Source organism: Oncorhynchus gorbuscha, unplaced genomic scaffold (assembly GCF_021184085.1).
Source record: "Oncorhynchus gorbuscha isolate QuinsamMale2020 ecotype Even-year unplaced genomic scaffold, OgorEven_v1.0 Un_scaffold_2786, whole genome shotgun sequence".
NCBI lineage: Eukaryota > Metazoa > Chordata > Actinopteri > Salmoniformes > Salmonidae > Oncorhynchus > Oncorhynchus gorbuscha.
In genome coordinates, this window is record NW_025747203.1 from 10,400 (window position 1) to 35,952 (window position 25,553).

Genomic DNA, 25,553 nt, shown 5'->3' on the forward strand with positions numbered 1-25,553 from the left:
CCCAGGCCTCAAGCTCTCCAAAGAGGTCTTTGATCAGCCCCCACCTGCAGCCGCAGCGTAAGGCTTCTTCTCTTTCATTGGTTGGCCGGATTCCAGGTGGTCTTTTCGTGGTCGCGCCTGTGCATCTCAGAAGATTTCTACATCATATTAACATGGTTTCTGAGATGGTGGGCTAAACACTTCTCCAGATATTGTGAGACCTCATTATCTGTGCAGCACGACTCAAAAAAGATGCCTGGAAATTAGCCACTGCTGTGTGTTTGTGACAAACGTGACGATGACCTCAGTGCAGATGATGTGTTTTGTTTTAATTTCTTAATAATGGTGACGAGGAAAAGCACTGAGGCCAGAGAAGCTAACAAAAGAAACCGAAGTGTGCTGAACAGGTAGCTGTACAGTAATAGAGGATGAGGTTATGGTTTCATATGCAGATGTCATTACCTGAATCTCTTCTTTCCACACCTAAATTATACCAGCCAGGTTTCACATAGCATCTTGTCAAACTACAGTCATACAGTGTGATGTTCAATAAGAAAGAGCATTGGTTTTTGTGTTAAGTTTGATATCGATGTCACTTTTTTAAACGAATGCATGGTATTAATCCCACTACCTATCCTCTCTCCCCTCAGCCCCTCGAGATCTGGATTCCAAAGCCTGTGTTACCATTGGAGAAAAGGTAGGAAGGGAGGAACGTTTGTGTTCAGGCTGTAGTACTTCACTTTCTATCACCTTTGTGGTTTTTACTTGGGTCATGTTCATTAGACACCAAACGGACGAAAACAGACAGAAACAGGAGGGGCTGCTTGGGGTGTATTCATTACGCTGATTCTGTTGGAAAATGTTTCTTAACCGTTGGGACGGACCTGAATTTGTCCAATAGAAACTCATGTTTTGTAACTTTGGACTAATGTTTACACCCCTGGACTGGTCCTAAAAGAAGCACTTACTTTTGTTTTTCGTTGTAGCTTTTTGAAAATGTTTTCTGTTGCATGTCCTAATGAACACAGCCGTAGCGTTTTCTCTAAATGCCTTTACTGGTTGACTTTGATGTGACTGATGAAGCTTTTCACGCTGCATCTCCAGACAAACGTGACGATCAACTCTGTGCAGATGATGTATTTGTTTTAATTTCTGAATAATCCTGATGAAAGAAACCACTGATGCCAGAGAGAAACTAAACAGAAAGACCGGGAGAGTGTTGAAGAGAGTTGTACTGTAGTCAACGATAAGTATGGTTTTAGTGTCAAAATGGTGATGTCATTACCTGACTCAGAAATCCTAAACTATACCACCTGGGTCAATAAGAAATATGTATTTTTGTTTTCCGATGGGTCCTAATGAACACGACTCTGGGGTTTTCTCTCTTGCGTGTATTGGTTGAACTTGATGTGATTGGCTGAAAGACCTCTGTCTCTCTCCACTGTGTTTCTCCCTCTGGACAGAACTTTGTTGTGAAGGCAGATGACTTAGAGCAGATTGGGGAGCTGGGTAGAGGAGCGTATGGCGTGGTGGACAAGATGAGACATGTGCCCAGTGGGCTTATCATGGCCGTCAAGGTGGGTGGAGTGCTCCAGGGTGCATGTTTAATGAGCCTATGTTATGGAACGTTGCAGATAGAAATGCCATGAATAGAGACAACACGATTCCTTATGCCAGAGGCGTGTTTGTTCTACATAGCATATGTGTATCTGAATGTTTCAAAATGTTGCCTTCTACTGAAACAGACATTTTAGATTTCTGTACATTGCATTCGGAAAGTATTCAGACCCCTTGATGTGAATAAGGTATTTCATTTATTTATTTATGAATTACTGAATCCATTTTAGAATAAGGCTGTAACGTAACAAAATGTGGAGTCTACGGTTCTGAAATCTTACCGACGGCACTTTATCAGAGATGTTTATTCTATATTTATATATCTGAGATGTTGATTAGATAAGTGTGCGTGTCACTTTTAAAGACGAGCCACACAGCTCTATCTCAACAAATTTATTTATATAGCCCTTCGTACATCAGCTGATATCTCAAAGTGCTGTACACTCCTGACCAACACAGACCTGTGCTGTTTTGACAACTCCTATGGTCATTTTGGGCTCCCTAGTGGCACAGCGATTAAGGCACTGCATCTCAGTGCTAGAGGCGTCACTACAGACCCTGGTTCGATTCCAGGCTTTATCACAACCGGCCGTGATTGGGAGTCCCCATAGGGCGGCGCACAATTGGCCCAGCTTTGTCCAGGTTAGGGTTTGGCTGGGGTAGGCCATCATTGTAAATAAGAATTTTGTTCTTAACTGACTTGCCTAGGTAAATAAAGGTTAAATATGTTTTTATTTTTTATTGTCAAGCCAAACGGGACAATGAATGACCTCTGTGCAGATGATGTATTTTGTTTTAATTTCTGAATAATCCTGATGAAAGAAACCACTGATGCCAGAGAGAAAAAACAGGTAGTTTAACAGTAATAGAAGAGGTTATGGTATCGTATGCAGATGTCATACCAAATGTAACGTTTATTTTCACCGGGGAAGTCATCATCTTTAACAAGAATGCCCCTGAACTATATGTAATTTACACACAAAATAAAAGAGATAGTTAGTGTTCCTGGGAGTCTTCCATTCAAATTGCTGTGGTCTGGGCCAAAGGGCTTTGTTCCTTCTAGTGATTGTATTTCTGTGACTGCCCCCCAGAGGATCCGGGCCACAGTGAACACCCTGGAGCAGAAGAGACTGCTGATGGACCTGGACATCTCCATGAGGACCGTGGACTGCTTCTTCACGGTCACCTTCTACGGCGCTCTCTTCAGAGAGGTCAGCTCTCAGCACCACATCTGTAGCACAGCCTGGGTTCGCCTGGACACTGTCACTCAGCACCACATCTGTAGCACAGCCTGGGTTCGCCTGGACACTGTCACTCAGCACCACATCTGTAGCACAGCCTGGGTTCGCCTGGACACTGTCACTCAGCACCACATCTGTAGCACAGCCTGGGTTCGCCTGGACACTGTCACTCAGCACCACATCTGTAGCACAGCCTGGGTTCGCCTGGACACTGTCACTCAGCACCACATCTGTAGCACAGCCTGGGTGTAACACGTGCTGACTAACGAGATGACACCAGTCAGTGCGCCCTACGTGCTAAAGTACTATACGTGCTAAAAGTCCAACCTCAAAATATAAATGGAAAAAAACTAACCTGTGAAAACAACATTATGGTGGAAGCCTGTGGCTCGGCTGGCTTTCACTTGGCCACTTCTTTCTTCCCTCAAATACATCTTCAATTCAGTTGGGTTTTCAAACTACGATTAGAAGTAGTCTCCTCTGTATTAGTCATGGAAGGACTTGTTTGTTTTTCTTTTTGTGTGTCACACTGACTGTGCAGATGCTGTATTTTGTTTTAATTTCTGAATAATCCTGATGAAAGAAACCTCTGATGCCAGAGAGAGAAACAAACAGGCTGAGTATTTTAAAGAGGTAGTTGTACAGTAATAGGTGTTGCTCTGCGTTGCCAGGGTGACGTGTGGATCTGCATGGAGCTGATGGACACGTCTCTGGATAAGTTCTACAAGCAGGTGATCGATAAAGGCATGACCATCCCTGAAGACATCCTGGGGAAGATCACTGTAGCGGTGAGTGGACACCTGGGTCGTGTTCATCAGGACACGCAATGGAGATCATTTTAAAAAGGATTTGCAATGGAAAACAAATGAGTTTCTTATTGGTCCAGGTAGTCCCTCCCTGTTTTAGGTTTTTATTCTGTTTGGTGCCTAATGAGCACAACCCTGCAGGGTTACTGAATAATGCTTATAGCTGCAGTATAACTGACCTCTGTGCAGATGATGTATTTGTTTTAATTTCTGAATAATCCTGATGAAAGAAACCACTGATGCCAGAGAGCGAGAACAGAACAGAAAAACATGCATAATACTGAAGTACACTTTCCTATTGATATGATTTATATTGTCATCTTTAAGAAGTGTCCACAGCAGCTTGTTGTGATGCTGTATAAGGAACACAGTTCCCTCAGGTTATCTGGAGTGACGTCATTACAATGCAGTGTGTGTAACTGCTTCTCTCTCTCTCCAGATCGTCAAGGCTTTGGAGCATCTGCATAACAAACTGTCAGTGATACACCGAGGTAAATGAAGGATACGGTTTTGGTAGCCTGCCGAGCTAAAGCCAAGGCAAACACAGCTCCCCAAGCGAACACAAGTCTTCATGTCATGGGCACGGTTTCTCATCACTCGATCACCTCCTTTACTCATGTTGATCTGAAATGGTCCTTGATTTGATTTGCATTTTTATTATTATTTGCTCTCCGCCACGCTTGGAGGGACTAAACTATTCCTGATGATTAAATGTGTTTTTTCTAACTTTGTGCAGATGTGAAGCCGTCCAACGTGCTGATCAACACACAGGGCCAGGTGAAGATGTGTGACTTTGGCATCAGCGGCCACCTGGTGGACTCTGTGGCCAAGACCATGGACGCCGGCTGCAAGCCCTACATGGCGGTGAGTAGGAATGGGTGCGCTCTGACACCTTCTCGGCCATGTTCAGTAGGCAACAGGGTTTCTGTTAGCTGGTAATAGACGGCTTTTGTTGTTAAAAAAATGAAAAGCCAAAAATGTAGCTGCCGAGGGACAAAATATAAACTCCTATTGCAGAATAATGCGTTTTAACCTATTCATTAACCTATTGGCCGGTCAAGCTTACAGTGCATTCGGAAATTATTCAGACCTGATTTAAAAATGGATTCAATTCATTTATTTTTATAATGACAAATCGAAAACAAGTTTTTAGAAATATTTGCAAATGTATTACAAATAGAAATAGCTTACTTGCATAAGCTTCCAGACCCGTTGCTATGAGACTCGAAATTGAGCTCAGGTGCATCTCGTTTCCATTGATCATCTTTGAGAGGTTTCTACAACTTGGAGTCCACCTGTGGTAAATTGTTTCCCATTTCTATATGCTACGGTATGTGTAGAGGCTTCAGTGCATCACACACCACTTTGTAATGAGCTGGAGGCAGTAACATTTTGAAAACAACTTACATGTAATTGTTTGAAACCTGAATGTTTTACTTCATGTTAGGAGACATGTCTTACTTTCCTTCAAAGTAAAATGCCACCATAGAAACGTGGTGGTAATTATTTTAATTTTTATTATTTTAATGCAGGTGTAGAAGCCAAAGGCACAATCCTAGTCATGTTAGCAACCCGTGCTAGTTGTTGCATCTAGTTCTCCCCTCTTTCTAAATTGTGTGTGATTTTTGACAAGCGTGTTTTCATGCTAATTGCATTATGGAATAAACATCGGCGTATAACCTACTGCCTTGTGCTCATTGTTGTGCTAATAATGTGAAGAAATAATGGTTTATTGACATTTTACATTTTTAACCTTCTGCTCTGTTGCATCAGCCTCGTTATTTTATTTTAATGTTGCCAAGGCCTACTGGTTGTATGAATTTGGGATCCTTAGCCCCACAACTGTCCCAGAAGCCTACCAATAGAATAGGTCAACTTTTCTGCTGTGGGGGGTACTACTTTGACATAGGCGAGTGATGTTGCTGTTTGTTTCTGGTCTTGTTGTCTGAGGAGAAGGACACGTGACAGTCATTCTAACATCTTCAAATTGCTTATCAGAATTTGGTTATAAGGACGCACACCGTTGCGTCCTGGAGTGGCATGTTCTGTTAGAATGAATAACCATCATCTAAAAGTGATTTCAGTGGGTGGACTCCCTAATCAGATTACACACCCAATGTCTACATTTCTCAAATGTCTGTTAAAATTAAAATGCTGCCGGTCAAATGTACTGCACCACATTTTCCTAAAGGAAACCCTGTTTTAGAGAAGTTTGACACGTAAGAAATCAAATGAAACCTGTCCGATATGGAAGTTAACGTGGTACCTCCTACGTTTCCATTTTGTGCCGACTGAACACGACCCTGGTTGCAGCCAGGCTTCTTCAGGCATTGGTTGGCCAGATTCCAGGTTCTTCTTCGTGGTCAAGCTGTGCCTCTCAGGAGATTGCTACATCATATTGATGTGGTTCCTGAGATACTAAACGTGACGATCACCTCTGTGCAGATGATGTATTTTGTTTTAATTTCTGAATAATCCTGATGAAAGAAACCACTGATGCCAGAGAGAAACTAAACAGAAAGACAATGAGAGTGTTGAAGAGGCAGTTGAACAGCGATAGTGAGGAGGACTGGGGAGAAGAGGAGAGGTGGCTCTGACACCGTCTGGGCCACGTTCAGTAGGCATCGCATGGAAAACGTCTAACACAACAAATACTTAACACGACCCTGGTCTAGTTGTGGCTGGGAGCGCACTGCCTGAATGAAATAGAACTGGTGCTTGTTGTGTTGATGTCGTTATATGTTACAGTGGTATTCTTATCCTATGTGATGGCGTTGGTGTCATTGTGTAATGGTGTTGATAGTGTTTTCATTCCCTCGGTTTCAGCCAGAACGGATAAACCCGACCTCAACCAGAAAGGCTACAGCGTTAAGTCAGACATCTGGAGTCTAGGAATCACAATGGTGAGTCACAGACACCATCGGCTATTCTTTCAACAGCATGGTCATGTTCATTAGGCACCAAACAAGAAAATGGGACTGAAACGAGAGGGGCTACCTGCATTTATGTGATTGTTTTCTGTTGCACCATTAGTTTGTAACGGTGTGTCCTAATGAATACAACCCTGGTCTGAGTGATGATTCTACTCTATTGTCCCATGTTTCTTTGTGATGGTAAATACCAGACTGCCTCCCTCTGTGGGATAACAAACCTCTGTCTGGTCCTCTGCCCCAGATTGAGCTGGCCATTCTGAAGTTCCCCTATGACTCGTGGGGTACACCCTTCCAGCAACTGAAGCAGGTAGTGGATGAGCCCTCTCCACAGCTGCCCTCGGACCGCTTCTCCCCTGAGTTTGTGGACTTCAGCTCCCAGTGGTGAGCCCATCTCTCTCTCTCTGTCTGCTTTCCAAATGGTACCATCTTCTGTTTAGTAAGGAAGGAAATCACAACTCATTTATTTAACCAGGGGGTCACCTTTTTTCTCCCCAAATACTGTAAAACTATTTGGTGGAATGTTTCCACGCTGAAAATATACAGAAACATTAGTTTGAAAAAGACTAGTGTATTTTCCTAAGAATTATTAAGCCTAAACATACTAAACCAAACTGATGTTGTGGCTGTAATTCATCAGTGTGAGCAGTATCTCAATGTTGTTAATCCATTTAGAAAATTTCAAAGAACAGGCAGAATAAACTAAATGGAACATCTGTAGGCCTATATTGAAAAGACAGATTTTTGGTTTGTAACCCTGAAGAAATTTCAATGTTCCAAACTGAGTCCCGTTCCAAACTGAGTCCCGTTCCAAACTGAGTCCCGTTCCAAACTGAGTCCCGTTCCAAACTGAGTCCCGTTCCAAACTGAGTCCCGTTCCAGACTGAGTCCCGTTCCAGACTGAGTCCCGTTCCAGACTGAGTCCCGTTCAGACTGAGTCCCGTTCCAGACTGAGTCCCGTTCCAGACTGAGTCCTGTTCCAGACTGAGTCCCGTTCCAGACTGAGTCCCGTTCCAGACTGAGCCCGTTCCAGACTGAGCCCCGTTCCAGACTGAGCCCCGTTCCAGACTGAGCCCCGTTCCAGACTGAGTCCCGTTCCAGACTGAGTCCGTTCCAGACTGAGTCCGTTCCAGACTGAGTCCCGTTCCAGACGATCCCTGTTTGAGAATAACAGTTCCTGATGCACATCACTTCACACTGGCAACCCTTTTTTTCATTTGGAAAAATAATCTGTTGTGTTTTCTTGTTATATTAGATCATGTTTTTAGCTCTAAAATAGGTGTCTTGACTGTGATGAGTGCTCAGGAAATGAACAAAACCAGGCTATGCCATTGCAAAGCCACAGAGTTCTACATGCAAGCTCCCCTGCTGAGGTTACTGCCTTTTAGAAGATTCTGTTTCACCATATAATATAACAAGTTGATATTATGGTTTCAAGAAATTAATCTTAAATGGCAATTGTTTTATTGACTGTATATATATATATATATATTAGTAAAATTATATATTCTATATTCTGACTTCTCTAAAAAAATAATTGAGTAACTCGAACAGTAAAAAAAAAAAAAAAAGGGTAACCCGCCCATCCCTACTATTTAGTGCACTACCTTTGACCAGGACCTATAGGAGTAGGGTTTAGAGCCCTGGTCAAAAGTAGTGCACTGTATAGGAAATATGGTGTTATTTGGGATGCTGCCTGTCTGGCCTTACTGATGATGCAGTTGAACCAAACACCACCAGGTGGCCCTGCCCTGCTGTCCCCTCCCTGTGGGTCCAGGCCTGGGCACTGTCCTGGTGTCCCCTCCCTGTGAGTCCAGGCCTGGGCACTGTCCTGGTGTCCCCTCCTGTGAGTCCAGGCCTGGGCACTGTCCTGGTGTCCCCTCCCTGTGAGTCCAGGCCTGGGCACTGTCCTGCTGTCCCCTCCCTGTGAGTCCAGGCCTGGGCACTGTCCTGCTGTCCCCTCCCTGTGGGTCCAGGCCTGGGCACTGTCCTGCTGTCCCCTCCCTGTGGGTCCAGGCCTGGGCACTGTCCTGCTGTCCCCTCCCTGTGGTTCCAGGCCTGGGCCTGGCCTAGTGTCCCCTCCCTGTGAGTCCAGGTCTGGGCACTGTCCTGGTGTCCCCTCCCTGTGAGTCTAGGCCTGGACACTGACCTGGGGGAAAAAGACAGCCTGGAAATGAATGCACCTACATTTTTGTGAATGACCCAGTTGTCCTGGCCCACTCTATAAATGTCATGCTGTAGCTTTCATGTAGGCTTATCTGGTGTAAATGTGTTATGGTGTACTTAGAGTTGCACAATTACAGCAACTTTCCCAGGTTGGAGGATTCTGGATTTCCTGCTGATTCCTTTTTGATTCTGGGAATCTCCTAACTGACATCTGGGAAAACTTTCCCAAAAATCCCAGGTTATCAGAATGTTGTCCTCAAACAGGCTTCGATGTGTTGGGGGCTCTGGTCTTACTAAAGGTATATGGTAAGAAGTGTCCAGTATTGAGGTATGTTTCTCAGTTGTTTTGTTTTGTTCTCTCTCTGCAGCTTAAGAAAGAAACCCAACGAGAGACCCGCCTACACAGAACTAATGGTTGGTTTTAGATCCTCATCAGCATTTGTTTAAATCAGTGACCGGTGAATACGTGTGTAATGTTGTTGGATTGTAGGCGTTGTTGTTCTCTCTTCATTCACAGTATCTTTGTAAAAGCTCACTTCCTCTCTCTGTTTCCTCTTTGTTATGTGTCCACAAGAGGACAGGCTTACCCAAGTGTTTAGTCAAACCATGATGATGATGTATTCTTGTATTTAAGTCTTGTGTGCACCACATATGTGTAAGTCTTGTGTGTAAATGTGTACTTTCTGTTGGACTCCTGTTTTATTTGAGGAATTGTTGACTCATGGTGTTTTCTCATATATATATTATTTTTTTACAGCAACACCCCTTTTTCACCCTGCATGACTCCAAAGAGACGGACGTAGCCAGCTTTGTCAAGATCATCCTGGCAGACTGACAGGCCCCTCCACCCACCAGGGTAGGAGGTAGGCGGGACTTCTCCACCCACCCACCAATCCAAGGCCTTTCAGAAAGCTCACTGGAATTGATCTGCCACACAACTCCAACTTTCTTTCCCCAAAGACTGACGCCAGCTCACAGAGGCCACGTGGGACAGCGCTTGTAATATGAACTCAAGATGTTGATGGTGTCCACCCAAACTGGAGATGGTCAACTCACCCACGGGTCCAACAAACCTTTCCCTCCCTCTACTCCTACAAACTGAACTGATTCAAACTCCTCACTGTACCAGTTTTCTGATTGGACAGTGTCTGTCAGCAGGAAGAAAATCTCTCTTTACACATACTGTATGTCCATCACTCTGAATTACACAGAAAGCCAAAAAGAATTCGGTGAAATGTGTTCGTCTCTGTATAATGAATTGAAAAGATATATATTTTTCATTTATGCGTTTTTGTTTTTCCTGATACAGTTTGTAATACTGTATATTTTCATCAAATATGAATTTAAGGGTGTGTCTTTACTCTTTCTGAATGGTATCATGAGGGGAAGAGGTGACCTACATTTCTCGTCTCGACTTCTTGTGATTGGTCAGTAATGGGACGGCAGCTGCTGTCGTCGGGCAGGGTTTTGGGAGGCTCTGGAGGGGTCAGACTCAGTAAGTTTCTTTGTAGAGGGAAGTTCAAAGGTGAAAGCGTGACTGGGGGGCCCTGTACAAAAGGAATTGCAAGTCCTACCTAGGTCTCTTTGGTGGCATGGGAATGCAAGGCATCTGTTATCATCTGACCCTATATACAATCCCCTCACCCATCTGTATACGTCCCTCTGCCCTGCCCCTTCCTAACCACCTGTATACGCCCCTCTGCCCCGCCCCTTCCTAACCACCTGTATACGCCCCTCTGCCCCGCCCCTTCCTAACCACCTGTATACGCCCCGCCCCTTCCTAACCACCTGTATACGCCCCTCTGCCCCGCCCCTTCCTAACCACCTGTATCTGACCCTCTGCCCCGCCCCTTCCTAACCACCTGTATCTGCCCCGCCCCTTCCTAACCACCTGTATACGCCCCTCTGCCCCGCCCCTTCCTAACCACCTGTATACGCCCCTCTGCCCCGCCCCTTCCTAACCATCTGCTCTGTCACCAAGAGTGCTGTAAAGAGTATGTGAACAGTGTATTCTCATATAGTACATGGACTTGTAATTGGGAGATGATAATGTAACTATCCAGACTCTGCTGTATTTATCTTCCAGTCCCTCCGAGCCGTTTTTAAAAAGCTGTATTTTCATTATTCATTGTGACTCTTATCACTTGGTTTCCTGGATGTGGTTGGGGGCTGCTGTTTAACCCATTTTAACTTTTACATTTGTAATTTTTCTCAATTTCCTTTTCCCGAGTGGCAGACAGGAGCGTGTCAGTATGGTGTTTGGTCCCTGAAGCACAGAGGCCTACGAAGCCTCATGCCTTTACACGGACAGGACGTCAGGGAACATCATTTATGTGTGTTGAAGATGTAAATACTATTTTGGACAACTTTTTTTCTCTTTTTAAATGTAACGTTGGCAACGTGGCGGCAGAGAGGACGTGTGGTCGTGTGCTACGCGGCTGATTTGATGTGTTCTCGTTGGTTTTAATGCAGTCGGTGTGTGAGAGAGGCAAACGCAGCCTGCTGACTCCTCCTGTAATCATCTGTTTGATCGATCTGCTGCAGCCACCTCTCAGGTTTCAATGCCCTGCTTTAAGTCGGCGGAGGCGGCCATGTTTATTTCCCCACCATGTTGTACCTCTCTTCAGCGCTGGGTTGCGTTCATTAGGTGCCATACGGAAGAAAACAAACAGTGAGGAACTAATGTTCGGTTCCACGTTGCAAAATGTTAGACGCTTCCCGTTGCATGCCCCAATGAACGCAACCCATTATGGTGGAAGACTACTAATGTGTGAGATCATGCTAGGCTGTGAATGGGTACCTGCCATCTAGGCTTGAATCCCAAATCGACCCCCCCCCAATCCCTAGACAATCATCTAGGTCTGAGACCGATTTGGAGGTATGAGCACTATAACCAGGTGAAGTAATCACCATATTGGTTACTGTTTCCACTCCATACTTTCTAGAAGTGCCCTGGGGAGAAGGGAGGCTCTGGGTTGATCTGGAGCTCAACCCTCTGGACTCTGCTATGCAGTGGCCCTCAGGTCTTCCATCAGGACTATGAGAATCCTGCCATGTGACCACCAGTGGTGGTGGTGGCACTTGCCCTTAGTGTTTTTAGAGTGCGCCCAAAAGGATGCCCTATTTCCTGTCTCTTCTTTCTAGGGAAGCGGGTGCCATTTCAGACACAGCCCTGGTCTGTAACTGGTAAGCCTACCCGCTCTTCTCTCAGCCTCTCTGACGTACATTGTAGTGGGCTTCTTATCAAAGTTGGTGGATGAGGAGTATTTATAATATGTGAGTAAAGAAGGGAAAGCAAATAAAGAGCTGCTGTGATTTGACCTTTTTTTCTTCTTCTTGTGTCGGCCATCTTAGAAGTGGACCACTGTCGTCCTCGGAATAGTTCCGTTCCACTTTTTAGTTCAGTGAAGCAGACGAGAGCAGTGAACAACACATTACAACCTAGCTTGATGGGCCCATTCACAATGTGTTCATGGCTATCCGACTGACTGTTAGTTCTTTATGGGTCACTTTGTAGTTTGTGAAGCCTAAGGATCTAGAAGTGGAGTGGGACTATTCCACATAGTACAGAGGCTCCTCACAACACACTGATTCATTATGTGTTGAGAAGATGGAGTAATACAGTGTGGATGGAACTACAGGCTGATGACTGGGTGGATGGAACTACAGGCTGATGACTGGGTGGATGGAACTACAGGCTGATGACTGGGTGGATGGAACTGTACAGGCTGATGACTGGGTGGATGGAACTACAGGCTGATGACTGGGTGGATGGAACTGTACAGGCTGATGACTGGGTGGATGGAACTACAGGCTGATGACTGGGTGGATGGAACTACACAGGCTGATGACTGGGTAGATGGAACTGTACAGGCTGATGACTGGGTGGATGGAACTACAGGCTGATGACTGGGTGGATGGAACTGTACAGGCTGATGACTGGGTGGATGGAACTGTACAGGCTGATGACTGGGTGGATGGAACTGTACAGGCTGATGACTGGGTGGATGGAACTACAGGCTGACGACTGGGTGGATGGAACTACAGGCTGATGACTGGGTGGATGGAACTGTACAGGCTGATGACTGGGTGGATGGAACTACAGGCTGATGACTGGGTGGATGGAACTACAGGCTGATGACTGGGTGGATGGAACTACAGGCTGATGACTGGGTGGATGGAACTACAGGCTGATGACTGGGTGGATGGAACTGTACAGGCTGATGACTGGGTGGATGGAACTGTACAGGCTGATGACTGGGTGGATGGAACTGTACAGGCTGATGACTGGGTGGATGGATCTGTACAGGGTGATGACTGGGTGGATGGAACTGTACAGGCTGATGACTGGGTGGATGGAACTGTACAGGCTGATGACTGGGTGGATGGAACTGTACAGGCTGATGACTGGGTGGCTGGAACTGTACAGGGTGATGACTGGGTGGATGGAACTGTACAGGCTGATGACTGGGTCGATGGAACTGTACAGGGTGATGACTGGGTGGATGGATCAGTACAGGCTGATGACTGGGTGGATGGATCAGTACAGGCTGATGACTGGGTGGATGGAACTGTACAGGCTGATGACTGGGTGGATGGAACTGTACAGGCTGATGACTGGGTGGACGGAACTGTACAGGCTGATGACTGGGTGGATGGAACTACAGGCTGATGACTGGGTGGATAGAACTGTACAGGCTGATGACTGGGTGGATGGAACTGTACAGGCTGATGACTGGGTGGATGGAACTGTACAGGCTGATGACTGGGTGGATGGATCTGTACAGGCTGATGACTGGGTGGATGGAACTGTGGAACTGATGGTCTACCTCTTTCATTCACTCTACATGCCACCAAGTCATTGGGTGGTTCTGACAAACTTGAACTGTGGGAAGACCAAATAAAGGCTTTATTCTTAAATAAAATGTCTCCTTGTCAATTACTGTTATCGCACCAAACTTCTTGATTATCCCGTTTTATCATTCATTGACCATTATCGTAAAATCGTGATTAAATCACAGTTTAGCAGATGCTATAGCCAGGGCAGCAGAAATGCTTGTTACTAGCTCTGTACAGGGCAGCAGAAATGCTTGTTACTAGCTCTGTACAGGGCAGCAGAAATGCTTGTTACTAGCTCTGGACAGGCCAGCAGAAATGCTTGTTACTAGCTCTGGACAGTGCAGCAGAAATGCTTGTTACTAGCTCTGAACAGTGCAGCAGAAATGCTTGTTACTAGCTCTGAACAGGGCAGCAGAAATGCTTGTTACTAGCTCTGTACAGTGCAGCAGAAATGCTTGTTACTAGCTCTGGACAGGGCAGCAGAAATGCTTGTTACTAGCTCTGTACAGGGCAGCAGAAATGCTTGTTACTAGCTCTGAACAGGGCAGCAGAAATGCTTGTTACTAGCTCTGGACAGGGCAGCAGAAATGCTTGTTACTAGCTCTGGACAGGGCAGTAGAAATGCTTGTTACTAGCTCTGTACAGGGCAGCAGAAATGCTTGTTACTAGCTCTGTACAGGGCAGCAGAAATGCTTGTTACTAGCTCTGAACAGGGCAGCAGAAATGCTTGTTACTAGCTCTGGACAGGGCAGCAGAAATGCTTGTTACTAGCTCTGGACAGGGCAGCAGAAATGCTTGTTACTAGCTCTGTACAGGTCAGCAGAAATGCTTGTTACTAGCTCTGGACAGGGCAGCAGAAATGCTTGTTACTAGCTCTGGACAGGGCAGCAGAAATGCTTGTTACTAGCTCTGTACAGGTCAGCAGAAATGCTTGTTACTAGCTCTGGACAGGGCAGCAGAAATGCTTGTTACTAGCTCTGGACAGGGCAGCAGAAATGCTTGTTACTAGCTCTGGACAGGGCAGCAGAAATGCTTGTTACTAGCTCTGTACAGGTCAGCAGAAATGCTTGTTACTAGCTCTGGACAGGGCAGCAGAAATGCTTGTTACTAGCTCTGTACAGGTCAGCAGAAATGCTTGTTACTAGCTCTGGACAGGGCAGCAGAAATGCTTGTTACTAGCTCTGGACAGGGCAGCAGAAATGCTTGTTACTAGCTCTGGACAGGGCAGCAGAAATGCTTGTTACTAGCTCTGGACAGGGCAGCAGAAATGCTTGTTACTAGCTCTGGACAGGGCAGCAGAAATGTCAAACAAGAAATCAAATGTCAGAAGGAAACCAGTTAACAACCCAAATAACACTCAGTAATCCAAATGCAATCTATGCGTCTATACGATACCATCATTCTGACTTGGATACCAGGTTTATTATACTTGTTACCAGTGGGGGCTGCTGAGGGGAGGACTGCTCATAACAATAGAATGGTATCAAACACAGGGAAACAACAACGATGCTTAAACCACGTCAGGGCACCAAAAACTGTTTCCCTTTCATTAAAGTGCTCATGACCTTAGCCCTGGATTGATGCACATAATCAAGATTCTGTCTGGTAGACAGGCTACTTTGTTAATTAATCAAGATTCTGTCTGGTAGACAGGCTACTTTGTTAATTAATCAAGATTCTGTCTGGTAGACAGGCTACTTTGTTAATTAATCAAGATTCTGTCTGGTAGACAGGCTACTTTGTTAATGAATCAAGATTCTGTCTGGTAGACAGGCTACTTTGTTAATTAATCAAGATTCTGCCTGGTAGACAGGCTACTTTGTTAATTAATCAAGATTCTGTCTGGTAGACAGGCTACTTTGTTAATTAATCAAGATTCTGTCTGGTAGACAGGCTACTTTGTTAATTAATCAAGATTCTGTCTGGTAGACAGGCTACTTTGTTAATTAATCAAGATTCTGCCTGGTAGACTGGCTAATTTGTTAATTAATCAAGATTCTGTCAGGTAGACAGGCTACTTTGTTAATTAATCAAGATTCTGTCTGGTAGACAGGCTACTTTGTTAATTAATCAAGATTCTGCCTGGTAGACAGGCTACTTTGTTAATTAATCAAGATTCTGTCTGGTAGACAGGCTACTTTGTTAATTAATCAAGATTCTGCCTGGTAGACCGGCTAATTTGTTAATTAATCAAGATTCTGTCAGGTAGACAGGCTACTTTGTTAATGAATCAAGATTCTGTCTGGTAGACAGGCTACTTTGTTAATTAATCAAGATTCTGCCTGGTAGACAGGCTACTTTGTTAATTCATCAAGATTCTGTCAGGTAGACAGGCTACTTTGTTAATTAATCAATATTCTGTCTGGTAGACAGGCTACTTTGTTAATTAATCAAGATTATGCCTGGTAGACAGGCTACTTTGTTAATTAATCAAGATTCTGCCTGGTAGACAGGCTACTTTGTTAATTAATCAAGGTTCTGCCTGGTAGACAGGCTACTTTGTTAATTAATCAAGATTCTGTCTGGTAGACAGGCTACATTGTTAATTAATCAAGATTCTGCCTGGTAGACAGGCTACTTTGTTAATTAATCAAGGTTCTGCCTGGTAGACAGGCTACTTTGTTAATTAATCAAGATTCTGTCTGGTAGACAGGCTACTTTGTTAACTTTTAATTGAGAAGTTTGGGAAACCCCTTTCCATCTACCTGACAAAGGTTAGCCTGTCATTAGCATTGCTAACGGCCACACAAGGTGGTAGACACACACACACAGACGGGCATTCCTGTGTCGTTGCTCGTCTGTCATATAAAGTTTAATGATAAACTTGAGCACATTTTCTAATAAGTTCAATAGATTTAGTTGATTTCCAAACGTGAGACACATCTGACAGAATTGAAAGTACAATTACAGTCCTGGACTGTTCAGGTTTTGGTGAACTGTGCAACAGTTTATACAACACAAATATATACTCAGAGTATGTACAGCAGTAGATATCACGGTGAGCTATGTTGAGAATCCAATGTATAAATAACGTGTAAAAACATTGCAATGTACAGTAGTAGATATGTTACTATGAGCTAAGGGAAGAATACACTACATGAATACACAGTGTAGTCAATTAGATGTTTTTTGTATATATTTACACACTGAGGTTGTAATAATATTGTGAAATGTATAATGCCCCTAGTGTAAGAACTATATATATATATATATATATCTCCAATAAACTGACATTTCAGCCTGTTTTGGTGGGAGGGAGTTGTGGCCTTCCTGGTGACATCACCATGTGGTAAATTAGCCAATCGACCAATAAAAAAGTGTTCCAAACCTCTGCCAATAACAGCACATGTTCACTTTCCCCCTCCCTACAACCAATCCCAGACAGTCCAAGCAAAATTCTTGCCTGAGAAATTACTCTTTGCTCATTTTTTTAACCAATTTAATTTAAGGTAGCTACTTAATTGTTAACCAGAAATGATTTGATATTGAGATAAAAATGTCTGCATTGGATTTGTTTAGCATGGACCAGAAGTCCATGCTAGGACTGGCAGGCATAGTGTTACCAGAAGTCCATGCTAGGACTGGCAGGCATAGTGTTACCAGAAGTCCATGCTAGGACTGGCAGGCATAGTGTTACCAGAAGTCCATGCTAGGACTGGCATGCATAGTGTTACCAGAAGTCCATGCTAGGACTGGCAGGCATAGTGTTACCAGAAGTCCATGCTAGGACTGGCAGGCATAGTGTTACCAGAAGTCCATGCTAGGACTGGCAGGCATAGTGTTACCAGAAGTCCATGCTAGGACAGGCAGGCATAGTGTTACCAGAAGTCCATGCTAGGACTGGCAGGCATAGTGTTACCAGAAGTTCATGCTAGGACTGGCAGGCATAGTGTTACCAGAAGTCCATGCTAGGACTGGCAGGCATAGTGTTACCAGAAGTCCATGCTAGGACTGGCAGGCATAGTGTTACCAGAAGTCCATGCTAGGACTGGCAGGCATAGTGTTACCAGAAGTTCATGCTAGGACTGGCAGGCATAGTGTTACCAGAAGTTCATGCTAGGACTGGCAGGCATAGTGTTACCAGAAGTTCATGCTCGGACTGGCAGGGATAGTGTTACCAGAAGTTCATGCTAGGACTGGCAGGCATAGTGTAACCAGAAGTTCATGCTAGGACTGGCAGGCATAGTGTTACCAGAAGTTCATGCTAGGACTGGCAGGCATAGTGTTACCAGAAGTTCATGCTAGGACTGGCAGGCATAGTGTTACCAGAAGTTCATGCTAGGACTGGCAGGCATAGTGTTACCAGAAGTTCATGCTAGGACTGGCAGGAAACTGCCAGGAAGTGTCGACATGTCGTCCAATAAATACTAGAGTCGTGTTGTGACTGTTCCAATACATGATTGAAGTATCTGTCTCTAACTTTTATTGTGTAATTGCTGTAATTACTTTGTATAATTGCTGGTGGTCTTGTCATGCAGTGCACTCTTGAAAAGAGACCTTGGTCTCAATGGGACTCCCTGCCTAAATCTGTTATGCTGGTGAATGAGGACCCAAAAGCGACTTAACGAAAATAGTCTTTATTCCAGTATAAGACAAAAGTAATTATCCTGGATATAACAAGGAGAAAACAAAACAGGAAAAACTTAAATCCACTCGTAGTAGCGAGGACCGACTGGAGACTCGACCATAGACTGCAGGTTGCTTAGGGAAGGCACCGACCGTAGCAGACTAAGACACCTGCTCTCACGCAGCATCTGAAGAAGACAAAACACGACAGGGCGAGACCAGGACACAGAACAGCGAACATCATACAAGGATCCGACAAGGACAGAAGCGGAAAACAAGGGGAGAAATAGGGGCTCTAATCAGAGGGCAAAATAGGGGACAGGTGTGAAAAGAGTAAATGAGTGAGTTAGGAGAATGAGGAACAGCTGGGAGCAGGAACGGAACGATAGAGAGAAGAGAGAGAGGGAGGGGGAGAGAGAGGGATAGAAAAAAGGAACGAACCTAATAAGACCAGCAGGGGGAAACGAACAGAAGGGAAAGCACAAGGACAAGACAATATATGACAAAACATGACAAAATCAAGGTTAAATAAAACCTGCATCTTGGCCGTCACAGTTAGATCTGCCATTGAGACTGGTCCTCTATCAATCAAGCTCAAGCCTCCTGACCCTGAGTTGTGCGTCACTAACGGGCTCCACTTAAGTTCATCCTTCCTGAAACCACACACCTTGATTGAGATGGGAGAGATATAAGATGTCTGATCCTTCAGATAAAGTAGAGAAACAGTCTCTCTCGCTCTCACCCCCTCTCTCACTCCTCTCCTCCCTTTCTCCCTCCTCTCTCTCTCCTCTCTTTATCCCCCACTCTCCCCCCTCTCTTCTCTTTCTCCCCCTCTCTCCCTCCTCTCCTCCCTTTCCCTCTCTCCTCTTTCTCCCCTTCTCTCGCTCCCTCCTCTCCTCTCTTTCTCCCCCCTCTCCCTCCTCTCCTCTCTTTCTCTCCCTCTCCTCTCTTTCTCTCCCTCTCTTTCTCTCCCTCTCCTCTCTTTCTCTCCCTCTCTTCTCTTTCTCCCCCTCTCTCCCTCCTCTCCTCCCTTTCTCTCTCTCCTCTTTCTCCCCTTCTCTCGCTCCCTCCTCTCCTCTCTTTCTCCCCCTCTCCTCTCTTTCTTTCCCCCCCCTCCCTCCTCTCCTCTCTTTCCCTCCTCCTCTCTTTCTCCCCCTCTCTCCCTCCTCTCCCTCTCTTTCTCTCCCTCTCCTCTCTCTCCCCTCTCTCCCTCCTCTCCTCTCTTTCCCTCCCCCTCCTCTCCTCTCTTTCTCTCATCCTCTCTATCTCCTCTCCTCTCTTTCTCTCCTCTCCCCCTCCTCTCCTCCTCTCTCCCTCCTCCTCTTGCTCTCAGTCTTTGATGCTTTTCCAGAGTACTTGTCCCGTCAGCTCCATTCTTCTCCTCCATTGTGTACCATGAATATTTTTAATGGTTAACCTTTAGTCATTAGATATGTTAAAGAATAACAGTGTTCCAGTACTCGCTAGAGGCTGTATAGGATGATCAGGAAGTAGGGTTATGTTGTTGTCTACACCTGCTCATATCTGTATTGTAGGAAATCATCCAGATGAAATTGAGTTTTTCAAAGATTGAGAGGAAAGATGGTAGCTGTGCCCCTTCTCTCTCTCACACACACACACACACGCACGCACGCACGCACGCACGCACGCACGCACGCACGCACGCACACACACACACACACACACACACACACACACACACACACACACACACACACACACACACAGGATTTGGGAACAACCTCATTGTTCTCTGCGGTATGACTTTTCAATCTGAGTTCACTTTACAGCCAATTTCCCCATTCAGTAATATTAATTAATTTAGTTCATTATGATAACACGTGCATGTACCTGATGCTATTGCAGTGGTGTCTCTTTATGTTGCATCTTAATGGAAACAAAAAGAGGACTGTGTTGCCTATTCATTTCAGAGGCTTCACAAAAGAACATTTCCATGGCTCTTTTTGCGTTCTTTCACTATCAATGCAACAGCTAACAAATGACCAGTCCAGTGCATACCACTCCACTCTGAATGTGTGTCTGTCAGAGATCCAATCTATTCACGGCACCATGGGGAAGCTCAATGCCAGGAGTCTGCAGCCGCCGGCTCAAGAGATGAGAGGTCCAAGACATGGCCACCAGCCAAAGCGGAGACACTCTTTTCAGGAAAACAAAAAGTCAGCCAAAGTGAACACTTATATAAGGGCAGTGAAATTCAAGAGGTTTGCTAGAGAAAAGGGCCAACGTCCATTACAGTTAATATCCCAATGGAGAGGCAACCTTGGTGCCGAAGGGATCCGCTGTTTTATAACAGAGGTCGTTTAAGGCCTTGCCAGAGGATGCATTGAGTGTGTAGGCCTAAATGTAGGTGTGCCTGTGAGTGTGTGTTGAGTATCCCCATATATGGTTGCTCCGTATTGACAAGATCTGTAGAAGAAAAAGTCAGCAGGAATTACAGCAGGAAGCGGGCCCTAAATCATTTCCTGAATTTGCTAGGGGTTTCCTATGTTTTTATTCAAGTACATTGAGTGGAAAAAAGCATCCACTTCCTCCACACCCTCTTCTCTCTCCCTTCAAACATATCTGTCTGGCTACGGGAGGAGGTTTAAGGCACATGTGTTCCCTAAAGTCAAGGAGTTGAGTGCTGGTGGCACCTGGAGAGCAGGTTAATAAGTAATAAACAACAGACAACCTACGGAACATTACTGCAGGATCGTCTTCATTAGGCACCAAATGGAAGAAAACAGGCTGAAACTGAGAGGGACTACATGGACTTGTCCAATGAGATGAGCTCATTTTCTGCTGCGAAAGTGCTTCAACACATTTTCTATTACGTGCCCTAATGACCCAGACGATTGGACCTGGGCTTTAGACATTCACCAGATCAGATACAGGGGGACAGTCAGGAGAGGGTGGGTTCAAAATGACTTGTTTTCATGACTCCATCTAATACAACAGGTGTAAATGGGTGGGGGTGAGGGATGGCAGTCTGACGTGTTACCGACTCAAGTTCAGCTCAACTCAGCTCAATTCCCCAAATGATTTACACTCCGCATTAGAAATTAGTCCAGAAGATTCTTGTCTCTCTAGTCCTGCTCAGAACCAGTCTCATCCTGTCTAGTGCTGCTCCAAGCTAGTCTCATCCGGTCTAGTCCTGCTCAGAGCCAGTCTCATCCTGTCTAGTGCTGCTCAGAACCAGTCTCATCCTGTCTAGTCCTGCTCAGAACCAGTCTCATCCTGTCTAGTCCTGCTCAGAACAAGTCTCATCCTGTCTAGTGCTGCTCCAAGCTAGTCTCATCCTGTCTAGTCCTGCTCAGAGCCAGTCTCATCCTGTCTAGTCCTGCTCAGAGCCAGTCTCATCCTGTCTAGTCCTGCTCAGAACCAGTCTCATCCTGTCTAGTCCTGCTCAGAGCCAGTCTCATCCTGTCTAGTCCTGCTCAGAACCAGTCTCATCCTGTCTAGTTCTGCTCAGAGCCAGTCTCATCCTGTCTAGTCCTGCTCAGAGCCAGTCTCATCCTGTCTAGTCCTGCTCAGAGCCAGTCTCATCCTGTCTAGTCCTGCTCAGAACCAGTCTCATCCTGTCTAGTCCTGCTCAGAGCCAGTCTCATCCTGTCTAGTCCTGCTCAGAACCAGTCTCATCCTGTCTAGTTCTGCTCAGAGCCAGTCTCATCCTGTCTAGTCCTGCTCAGAGCCAGTCTCATCCTGTCTAGTCCTGCTCAGAGCCAGTCTCATCCTGTCTAGTCCTGCTCAGAGCCAGTCTCATCCTGTCTAGTCCTGCTCAGAACCAGGCTCATCCTGTCTAGTCCTGCTCAGAGCCAGTCTCATCCTGTCTAGTCCTGCTCAGAACCAGTTTCATCCTGTCTAGTGCTGCTCAGAGCCAGTCTCATCCTGTCTAGTCCTGCTCAGAACCAGTCTCATCCTGTCTAGTGCTGCTCCAAGCTAGTCTCATCCTGTCTAGTCCTGCTCAGAGCCAGTCTCATCCTGTCTAGTCCTGCTCAGAGCCAGTCTCATCCTGTCTAGTCCTGCTCAGAGCCAGTCTCATCCTGTCTAGTCCTGCTCAGAACCAGTCTCATCCTGTCTAGTCCTGCTCAGAACCAGTCTCATCCTGTCTAGTTCTGCTCAGAGCCAGTCTCATCCTGTCTAGTCCTGCTCAGAACCAGTCTCATCATGTCTAGTCCTGCTCAGAGCCAGTCTCATCCTGTCTAGTCCTGCTCAGAGCCAGTCTCATCCTGTCTAGTCCTGCTCAGAACCAGTCTCATCCTGTCTAGTTCTGCTCAGAACCAGTCTCATCCTGTCTAGTCCTGCTCAGAGCCAGTCTCATCCTGTCTAGTCCTGTTCAGAGCCAGTATCATCCTGTCTAGTGCTGCTCAGAGCCAGTATCATCCTGTCTAGTGCTGCTCAGAGCCAGTCTCATCCTGCCTAGTACTGCTCAGAACCAGTCTCATCCTGTCTAGTGCTGCTCAGAGTCAGTCTCATCCTGTCTAGTGCTGCTCAGAGCCAGTCTCATCCTGTCTAGTCCTGCTCAGAACCAGTCTCATCCTGTCTAGTCCTGCTCAGATTTTGGGTTTGAAAGTAACAGGGAACCTCCCCATAAGAGACTCAGCTGGATTGGACAGTGTATGACAAAGTTCAATATGTTACACTCCATGTTTAGAGCCTTAATCTGATGCCAGGTCTCACGATCTTTTGCCCCCTACTACAACAACAACAACAAACATGGGACATTGGAAGGCTCTATTTTAGGATGTGATCTAGCAACTCATTAGAGAGACAGAGACTAGATCCAGAGACAAAGGACAGTTTTCCCATCACAGTGTTTGTCCCCGTGTTGGTTCCAGTGCTTCCCGTAATTATCTCTTGGGGACAGACAATGAGGGACATGAGAGAGGTCACTAATTGGAATAATGTAGTTAGAGAGAGAGATTCTTCTACCCAAAGGGGATGGTCAGCATGTCTGTCTGTCTGTCAGCAGTTTGGGAGATCTCTGTTTCTCCCCATGCCTCCTCCTCCCTCTCAGTCTGCCCTGCCAAGGAATGCAGCCCCTATCCTTGTGTCACGGTGCCCTTAGATGGCAGAGCTACAACAGCCCCTTCTAGAACACTTCATCTACCGAGCATCTCTGTTCACCAGCACTTCATCATTGGATGGCATCGACAGCCAAGTCTGACACAGGATATACAGATCTATATCTACATCCCAAATGACACCCTATCCCCTATATAGTGCACTACTTCTGACCAGGGCCCATAAATGGGAGTATTGGAGTAGGAGGGTGGGGGTGGAAGAGGTAGTAGGAAGGTGGAAAAGGTTGTAGGAGGGTGGGGGTAGAAGAGGAAGTAGGAAGGTGGAAGAGGTAGTAGGTGGGTGGGAGTGGAAAAGGTAGTAGGAAGGTGGAAGAGGTAGTAGGAAGGTGGAAGAGGTAGTAGGAGAGTGGAAGAGGAAGTAGGAAGGTGGAAGAGGTAGTAGGAGGGTGGAAGAGGTAGTAGGAGGGTGGAAGAGGTAGTAGGAGGGTGGAAGAGGTAGTAGGAGGGTGGAAGAGGTAGTAGGAGGGTGGAAGAGGAAGTAGGAAGGTGGAAGAGGTAGTAGGAGGGTGGAAGAGGAAGTAGGAAGGTGGAAGAGGTAGTAGGATGGTGGGAGTGGAAGAGGGAGTAGGAAGGTGAAAGAGGTAGGAGAAGGGTAGAAGAGGAAGTAGGAAGGTGGAAGAGGTAGTAGGAGGGTGGAAGAGGTAGTAGGAGGGTAGAAGAGGAAGTAGGAGGGTGGAAGAGGTAGTAGGAGGGTGGGGGTGGAAGATTTAGTAGGAAGGTGGAAGAGGTAGTAGGAAGGTGGAAGAGGTAGTAGGAAGGTGGAGGAGGTAGTAGGAAGGTGGAGGAGGTAGTAGGAGGGTGGAAGAGGTAGTAGGAGGATGGAAGAGGTAGTAGGAGGGTGGAAGAGGTAGTAGGAGGGTGGAAGAGGGAGTAGGAGGGTGGAAGAGGTAGTAGGATGGTGGAAGAGGTAGTAGGAGGGTGGAAGAGGGAGTAGGAGGGTGGAAGAGGTAGTAGGAGGGTGGAAGAGGTAGTAGGAGGGTGGAAGAGGTAGTAGGAGGGTGGAAGAGGTAGTAGGAAGGTGGAAGAGGAGGTAGGAGGGTGGAAGAGGAGGTAGGAGGGTGGAAGAGGGAGTAGGAGGGTGGAAGAGGGAGTAGGAGGGTGGAAGAGGGAGTAGGAGGGTGGAAGAGGGAGTAGGAGGGTGGAAGAGGTAGTAGGAGGGTGGAAGAGGTAGTAGGAGGGTGGAAGAAGTAGTAGGAGGGTGGAAGAGGTAGTAGGAAGGTGGAAGAGGTAGTAGGAGGGTGGAAGAGGTAGTAGGAGGGTGGAAGAGGTAGTAGGAGGGTGGAAGAGGTAGTAGGAGGGTGGAAGAGGTAGTAGGAGAGTGGAAGAAGTAGTAGGAGGGTGGAAGAGGTAGTAGGAAGGTGGAAGAGGTAGTAGGAGGGTGGAAGAGGTAGTATGAGGGTGGAAGAGGTAGTAGGAGGGTGGAAGAGGTAGTAGGAGGGTGGAAGAGGTAGTAGGAGGGTGGAAGAGGTAGTAGGAGAGTGGAAGAGGAAGTAGTGCTGGGTGGCAGCAACCGTCCTCCCAGATCTGACAGGTGGATTGTAGTCATCAGGGAGCAGAGATACATTAGATTGAGAATGTCTGTGGCTGCATGCCAGGGTTGGGGTCAATTCCATTTAAATTCCAGTCAATCCAGTCAATTTCGGTGTTTATGAATTGACTGAAGCATGCAGATTCACACATGCAGGTGATACAGACTCACATGCAGGTGATACAGACACACATGCAGGTGATACAGACTCACATGCAGGTGATACAGACACACATGCAGGTGATACAGACAGGTGATACAGACACACATGCAGGTGATACAGACTCACATGCAGGTAATACAGACTCACATGCATGTGATACAGACACACATGCAGGTGATACAGACTCACATGCAGGTGATACAGAATCACATGCATGTGATACAGACACACATGCAGGTGATACAGACTCACATGCAGGTGATACAGACTCACGTGCAGGTGATACAGACGCACGTGCAGGTGATACAGACTCACATGCAGGTGATACAGACACACGTGCAGGTGTTACAGACACACGTGCAGGTGATACAGACTCACGTGCAGGTGATACAGACTCACATGCAGGTGATACAGACTCGCATGCAGGTGATACAGACTCCATGCATGTGATACAGACTCACATGCAGGTGATACAGACACACATGCAGGTGATACAGACTCACTTGCAGGTAATACAGACTCGCATGCATGTGATACAGACACACATGCAGGTGATACAGACTCACATGCAGGTGATACAGACTCACATGCAGGTGATACAGACTCACATGCATGTGATACAGAATCACATGCA

The 25,553-nt window shown here is 46.1% G+C and overlaps 1 pseudogene; it reads left to right on the forward strand.

Annotated features, from left to right (window-relative positions):
• The first annotated feature begins 619 nt into the window (after positions 1-619).
• Positions 620-12,059, forward strand: LOC124026575 (annotated as a pseudogene).
• Positions 12,060-25,553: the final 13,494 nt, after the last annotated feature.